The sequence below is a fragment of the Macaca mulatta genome, chromosome 6 (assembly GCF_049350105.2).
Source record: "Macaca mulatta isolate MMU2019108-1 chromosome 6, T2T-MMU8v2.0, whole genome shotgun sequence".
NCBI classification, from domain to species: domain Eukaryota; kingdom Metazoa; phylum Chordata; class Mammalia; order Primates; family Cercopithecidae; genus Macaca; species Macaca mulatta.
Window position 1 is genome coordinate 182,672,649 of NC_133411.1, and position 8,240 is coordinate 182,680,888.

Genomic DNA, 8,240 nt, shown 5'->3' on the forward strand with positions numbered 1-8,240 from the left:
TAGGACGCAGGGTGGGAAGAGCAGATCCTGCCTCTGATTCATTGTGTAGGTCAATACCCAAGTAGAAGTAGGTCACTGTGTTTCTCAGAGCCTTGGTTTCTAAACATGGAAAATTGGAGCGACTGGGCCAGATGGTCTCAATTGCCTTTCCAGCTCTGGGACTCTAGAATCTTCTTATTGTCGATCTTGCATCTGCCATGGCAGACCTACCCATCCTGGCTTCTCGGCAATCACCCTCCCCACCAACCGCATGGTTAGCTTGTGCGCTCATGCGTGCTTCACATGATCCTTCTCCTCCAACCTGACTCTGGAAGATTCTTGACCCTGGAGAGACACACTTCACAGCCAATCAGACGAATCCTTTGGAGAATTTAAACCAAGAGATCCAGGCCCTGGATCAATGAGATAGTGTTAGCCCTTAGATGCAAGATTATAAGAAGAAGAAAGACTAGTGTTTGTTGAGCTTTATTTCATTCTCACATCAACCCTGCAAAGTAAGCTCTGTTTGTACGCCCATTTTATAGATGAGGAAATCAAGTTTAATGAAGGACCATGTTTGTCAGATTATGGCATGCAGCTGGTTATGATGCATCCCAATTCTCTAAGAAAAAAGTTTAAAACAAAAATCAAAATATTTAGCTTTTAGTATATTTTAAGCTTGGTGTATATTAATATACATATTTAGTATAGTTGAGTATAGTACATATTATATATACTAAAAATATACTAAAAGCTAAAGATTTCCATTTTTAGTATATACACTAAAAATAATTGTAAGATATCTCTAGAGGAACCTATAGTATTTTGTTTATGTAAATACCATATACCATGGACTGAAATTCCAATAGGAAATTCTGAATAGGTTCTACTAACTCTGAAAGGAAATGTTTCTTGGAAACTGACACTGTAGATAGAGAATTTAAGGAGTGAAGTGAACATGGGTTTTCTATATCGGGAGGGGCCTTCCCTGAGCTCTTTCGAGCCTGTATCTACCATTAGCATCTGTTGGTTGACGTTTTCAACACAGGCCTCTTCTCGGCAATATGGACACACGGGATATATCGGTGGGGAAAGGAGCGATGTGGATGTAGTTTGTCTGCATTGCTGCAATTTGGCTGCAATGCGACTCCACCGGCGCCTGCAGTAACAAAGTTCCATAGACAGAATATGACCTGGGTCTTTATCACTTGACTTTCCTGCCTCCCCCACAGGTTGCTGAGAGCTGGACCAGATCTAAGCCCTGTACATTAAAATCCCAGGTGGGCTGAAGTTCTGGAAAAGCAAGAAGAAAACACTCAGAGACAATGCAGATCTGCAGAGAGGGTGATGGAGCATGTGATCAGAGAGAAGCAGGGCAGCACTCCGGGAGCCCCAGAGAGACACGGAGAGGACGCTTTCGTTCTCTGGAAGCCCCGCGCACGTTCTGCAGCCTCAGTTGTGAGATTGCTTTGAATCTTGATGGCCAGTTCCCATTCACGTAAACTTTTCTGAGTAAAAGTCATTTCTAGCAACCAGACAGTCCCTGATAAAGACCTCAGTGTTATGATGATGTCTATGTCCTACTAATTAAGATCCTGGGATATGCATCCTACTCCATAAACTTGACTACACAAGAAATGTTACACTATTTTATTTCCTTGAGGTCTAATTAAATCTGACCCTGACTCCAAGAAGCAAGTACTTCTTGCTGAGGTACCTGAAAAATTGATGTCAGTTGTGAGTGAGATGAGATGGGGGGCACCCCCTTATTTTATTTTATTTTATTTTATTTATTTTATTGAGACAGGGTCTCACTCTGCCACCCAGGCTGGAGTGCAGTGGTGCCATCGCAGGTCACTGCAACCTCTGCCTCCCAGGTTCAAGGGATTCTAGTGCCTCTCGTGAGGATCCAGTGAGAAAATGGACATAAAATCCAAAGTGGAGTAGCTTGGGACTACAGGTGTGTGCCACCATGCCCAGCTAATTTTTGTATTTTTTAGCAGAGACAGGGTTTCACCATGTTGACCCGCCTGGTCATAAGCTCCTGAACTCAAGAGATCCTCCTCCTGAGCCTCCTGAAGTGCTGGGATTGCAGGCGTGAGCCACCGCGCCGGGCCCAGGATCCCTCTTCTTCGGGCAGTGCACCATCTGTGAAGCCCCCACCTGAAATAGGTCTTCAGTCCAGCCTCGCAGACATGGCTACTGCTGACCTTCTCCTCATCCCTTCTGTGGGGGCCTCTATAGTAGGCATCTATTGTACTGCTGTGCCAGGGTCTCGCCTCCCTGAATCAAATGTGCCACTCAGCCACTCCTATTGGTCACCGAATTTTCCACCCCCGCCCAGTCCTGGTCAATCTCCCTGTCTCATTGCACTCAAAGGCACTTGACTCTCTCCCTCCCCTGCAGCATAATAACTCAAGTTCAGGCTTTTACTCAAAGCCAGAGGCGGCAGCCTGTCGTTGACTACCTTCTAGGTAGCATGGGGCTAGTTTGTACTGGAGGAAGGAAGACGGAGTATAGGAGCACAGAAAGGAAAGGCAGCACCCCACTGGTCATCATGACAATCAACTAGGGTGTTTCTAATGGCCATGGTACCCACTGCTTCTGGAAACCTCTCTTTTCCAGAAGGCCCTGGTGGCCATGGAACCATGGAACGTAGATCCCCCACTGACATTTGAGTGGATTCCTGAAGTTATTGCCTGCAGCACGAGATCCATTTGCTCCCAGCAGTGAGAGATGGAGAGGGAGCAACTGGGTCCTAGAGCCGGGTGGTCAGCGTGAGGCTCCAGCAGGATCCTGGCGGCTGGTGGCTTCCCCCACCAGCTTCTCCGAGAGCTGCCCCAGCCCACTGCTATTTCTCCAGGATTCTTCCTTGGGAGTAGCTCTATGATCATTTTTATTGGATGTGTCAAAATCACTTTGTTTAAGCTCAAATCTGATCTAGGTTCTCTGTTGAAATAAATTCCAAACATCTCAATGCAGACTTCAAGGCTCTGCAAAATTCAACCTCACCCTAAATTCAAGCCTCACCCTTTCTCTCCTCACATTCTCTTTGGGCTCCAGAATCACATATTTATTATTTCTCTCTTCTCCTGGCCTTTGGTTATCCTGTGTCCCCTGCCTGGCACTGGCACACAAGCTCCCCCATAGCCTCTTTGGCTGACTCCAGAGCCATCCTTCAGTGTTGGAGGGCAGAGGGAACGGTGGCTTTGAGGTGCCCAGGTCTGGAGTCAAATGCCTGCTCTGCTACTTGCTGGATGTGTGATCTGTTGTTCTCTGAGTCTCAGGCTTCCCATCTGTAAATTGATTATCACTAAAACAACTTCACAGGTAGCTGAAGTGAGGATCCGGTGAGAAAATGGACACAAAACACAAAGTGGATGTCAGCATAAAAACCTGTCTCTTCCATTCCTTCGACAAATATCCCCTCTTTGCACTCTACCCCCAGCTGAATAAAAGCAGAGTATAGTTTATGTAGCTTAAGAGGTGACTGACAGCTAGATTCTTGGTCAAGAGATTGAGTGACAGAGAGTTTGAAAGTGACAGGTATCATTTGTTAACACTCGCCATGTGCCCAGCACCATGTGGAATGCCCACAGATGTTACCCCGCTGAGTTCACACATCCCCTGGCAGGGAGGAGGTTTTTCCATTGGTCTGTTTTTATGAACGACAACAAAAAAGAGGCTCAACGAGTTTAACTGACTTATCCAATGTCACTGCAGTTAAAACACACACACACATCCACACACATGTACATATGTACGCTTATTTTTTATTTTTTATTTTTTTCGAGACAGAGTTTCACTCTTCTTGCCCAGGCTGGAGGGCAATGGCGTGATCTTGGCTCACTGCAACCTCGCCTCCCCAGTTCAAGTGATTCTCCTGCCTCAGCCCCCCGAGTAACTGGGGCTGAGGCATGCACCAGGCATGCACCACCACGCCTGGCTAATTTTTTTGTCTTTTTAGTAGAGACAGGATTTCTCCATGTTGGTCAGGCTGGTCTTGTACTTCTGACCTCAGGTGATCCGCCCACCTCAGCCTCCCAAAGTGCTGGGATTACAGGCGTGAGCCACTGCGCCTGGCCCACATATACACTTATATACACTCTTCCACCCCACATTCCTTCACAGTCTCACACATACTCACACACTTACACATACACACATGCACTCTGTCTCACACACTTTCACACACATACACATGTGAGGAAAAGGATATATGGGAGATTGGACCTTGGTTGGCTCAGAAAAAGTGAGAAGCCATGAATAGCAAAAAGAACGAGTAACACCCATCCAGTCCTAACCAAGGGTGGCAAAGCAGGCTGAATGCAGGAGTCCTGGCTCCTCTTCCTAGCACTGCTATGCTGAGGAAACAGTTTTGGGCATGATGATGCTGTTGTCTCACTGGGGCTTAAGGGGCTGCTTTCTCCCCTGAAATGCTCTTCCTCTTCACAGCAGTCCCAGATAATCAGAGGCTGGCAAAGAACATGTGCCCAAAACATGGTGGTGAGTTTTTATGAGGGAGAGGAATACCCCTCCCTTGTCTCAGGACATTCCAAACCTTCGCCTTATCTGACTTAAGCAGCACAGACACGCTCGGCGGATTGGTGGAATACTCCTTGGATTCCTACATTTAACCCTGCTCTCCCAGGCCCTGTGGCTCTGTTGATTGCACACACACCTTTCGTTTCCATGGGCCACAGGGTACATGTTACTTTTGGAAATGTTGTATTAAATTTGACAAATAAATGAAAATTTTAAAACACTGCCTGTGAATGCCTGTGAGCATTTTAGTGTTTCAGACACGTCCTCACTTAGAAGTGGTGATTAGGCTCGTGCCCAACAGGCTGGGCCATCTGCGGTGTTAGTCATCCTTCATTCAAAAATGTGTGTTGAGGCCGGGGTGCAGTGGCTCTCGCCTATAATCCCAGCACTTTGGGAGGCTGAGCTGGACGAATCACCTGAAGTCAGGAGTTCAAGACCAGCCTGGTCAACATGGCAAAACCCCAATGCTACTAAAAATACAAAAGTTAGCCGGGTGTGGTGGTGCACACCTGTAGTCCCAGCTATTCAGGAGGCTATGACAGGAGAATCACTTGAACCCAGGAGACAGAGGTTGCAGTGAACTGAGATCGAACCACTGCATTCCAGCCTGGGCAACAGAGCGAGACTCTGTCTCAAAAAAAAAAAAAAGTTTGTTGAGCACCTAGCATGAGCAGGACACCATTGTGGGCCTGTGATAACAATTGCATGCCAAACAGGCAAGGCTCCTGTATCCAAGGAGATGACCGGAGAGAGACAGAAAACAAGTCAGCAAACAAAGCAACGAGCCAAATCATTTCAGGCAGTGGTGTGTTAGAGACACAATACAAAAGCTTGTGCAATACCCCAAAGGATTGAAAGCAGGGACTCAAACAGACACATGTTCACAAGTGCACATAGCGCTATTCACAGTAGCCCAAAGATGGAAACAAACTTCCCGTTTATCAGCAGATGAATGGATGCACAAAATGTGGGTATCTACATTCACCTTTAATAAGAAAGGAAATTCTCACATAGGCTACAACATGGATGGACTTTGAGGACACTATGCCAAGGGAAATAAGCCAGTGACAAAAGGACACAACCCGTGTAATTCTGCTTATATGAGATTCCCGGAGTAGTCAAATTCACAGAGACAGAAAGCAGAGTAGAAGTGACCAGGGGCTGGAGAATTATTGTTCAATGAGTATAGAGTTTGTCTTTGGCATGAAGAAAATGACTGGAGACAAATGGTGGTGATCGTCACACAACAATGGGAATGTACTTACTGCCACTGAAGCATACACTTAAAAGTGGCTAAAAAGATACATTTTATGTATGTATGTTTTACCACCAAAAAAAAAATGACTTCTTTTTCAGATAGAGGCTCCCTTTGTTGCTTAAGCTGGAGTGCAGTGGCGTGATCTCAGCTCACTGCAACCTCTGCCTCCCAGGTTCAAGTGATTCTCCTGCCTCAGCCTCCTGAGTAGCTGGGACTATAGGTGCCCACCACCGTGCCTGGCTAATTTTGTATTTTTAGTAGAGATGGGGGTTTCACCATGTTGGCCAGGCTGGGCTTGAACTCCTGAACTTGTGATCCGCCCGCCTCAGCCTCCCAAAGTGCTGGGATTACAGGCATGAGCCACCGTGCCCAGCCAAAAAAATGACTTTTTTAAAAAAAGGTTATGTGCTAGAGAGTAACTGGGTGGAGATGGAGAGCGAGTGAATGCACCTGAGAAGGCCCCATTGGGAAGGGACATTGGAGCAGAGTGGAGGGAGGTCAGTCAGGAGAGCTAGGTTGCAGGGAGGCAGTTGCATGTGGGGCCTCGAGACCAGAGCAGGGAGCATGACTCTTATTCTAAGCAGTGCACAAATTACCAAAAGATGTAGCTGCGGGGTGACATAATCAAACTGACGCTTTTAAAAGCTCCTTCGGGTGAGGCATGGTGGCTCACGCCTGTAATCCTAGCACTTTGGGAGGCCAAGACAGGCGGATCACTTGAGGCCAGGAGTTCGAGAGCAGGCTGACCAGCATGGCAAAACCCCATCTCTACTAAAAATACAAAAATTAGGAGGGTGTGGTGGCTCATGCCTGTAATCCCAGCTACTCTGGAGGCTGAGGCAGGAGAACCGCTTGAACCCGGGAGGCGGAGCTTGCAGTGAGCTGAGATCACACCACTGCACTCCAGCCTGAAAGACAGAGTGAGACTGTCTCAAAAAAATAAAAACAAAACTAAAATAAAATACAAGCTCCCTCGAGCTGCTGTGGAGCAGAGAGATTGCCAGGGACTGACCATGGGAGCTGTGGGAAGGTGAGTGTGGGAGTCCAGGAAACAGGTGAGGCCCATCTCCTTCTATGTCTTCAGTCCACTTACCCCTGCCTGGGCACATGTTGGATCAGCAGGTCACATATTGGGAAAGGAAGATGAGGAAATCAGAGTGTTGAAATCTACTGTGCCTGTGTCATGTCAAAGGCTCTGCCCTGTTGGGGAATGGGGTGTGGCCCATGCTGCCCCTTGGACCTAAGCCTCATTCACTCAGCTTGCCATGGGAGATATTGGCACAGGGGTCTGTGGGCAGGGGCCAAGGGTGGGCAGGGTGGTGGTTTACAAGGGCATCAGCCTGAGGGTCAGCAGAGCTGGCTCAACCCCAACACTGATGCCAGCCGCACGCCTTGAGTGAAGGAGCTCACCTCCCTCAGTCTCAGTTTCTCCATCTGTGAAAGGAGGATAATAACAGTTCTTACATTGCAAGGTTGTTGTAAGGGTTCAACAGGATAATGTGTGTTAAGCTTTTAACACTGTATCCAGCTCAGGGAAAACTCTCAGTAAAGGATAGTTATCATAGTTGTCATCATCATTATTTTACTATTCTAGATCTAAAATATTTACTCCATCTGCCCTGGGCACATTAAGATCACAAGACCTTCCCATCTGAACTGGTAAGTCCCTTTGATTAATGAGATTGGCTACCATCTAATACTCTGGGAGCATCTTGGGGGCAGTGTTTGGATCTTCTTCATCATTCTCTTCTCCTTCAAGTCACACAGTAGGCATTCCTGTCTATGGTGACTGTACACCTTGGTTTTTATGGATAGCACTCAGAATTCCTGGAGTTACCTGTTCAGTGTCTGTGTTTCCTGCCAGAGGTGCTCCATTTAGGCGGGACCACCCCTCCCTTGGCCACTTTTGTGTTAATAGTGGACAAGTTAAGAATCCAGACTTGACCAGGTGCAGTGGCTCATACCTGTCATCCCAGCACTTTGGGAGGGCTAGAAGGGCGTATTGCTTGAGCCTAGGAGTTTGAGACCAGCCAGGATCACATAGGGAGACCCCATCTCCACATAATATTAAATATTAGCCAGGTATGTGGGCATGCATCTATAATCCCAGTGATTTGGGAGTCTGAGGTGGCAGGATCACTTGGACCCCAGGGGGCTGAAGCTGCATTGAGCCAAGATCACACCACTGCACTGCAGCCTGGGTGACAGAGTGAGATTCTGTCTCAAAAAAAAAAAAAAAAAAAATTCTAAACTTCCAGTATAAAGTCATCCCTTGGTATCTGTCTGTAGGATATTGGTTCCAGGATCTCCTTCAGATATCAAAATTCAAGGATGCTCAAGTCCCTGATATAAAATGGTTTGGTATTTGCTTATAACCTAGGCACATTCTCTCATATACTCTTTTGACTTTTTTTTTTTTTTTTTTTTTTTGAGGCGGAGTCTTGCTCTGTCACCCAGG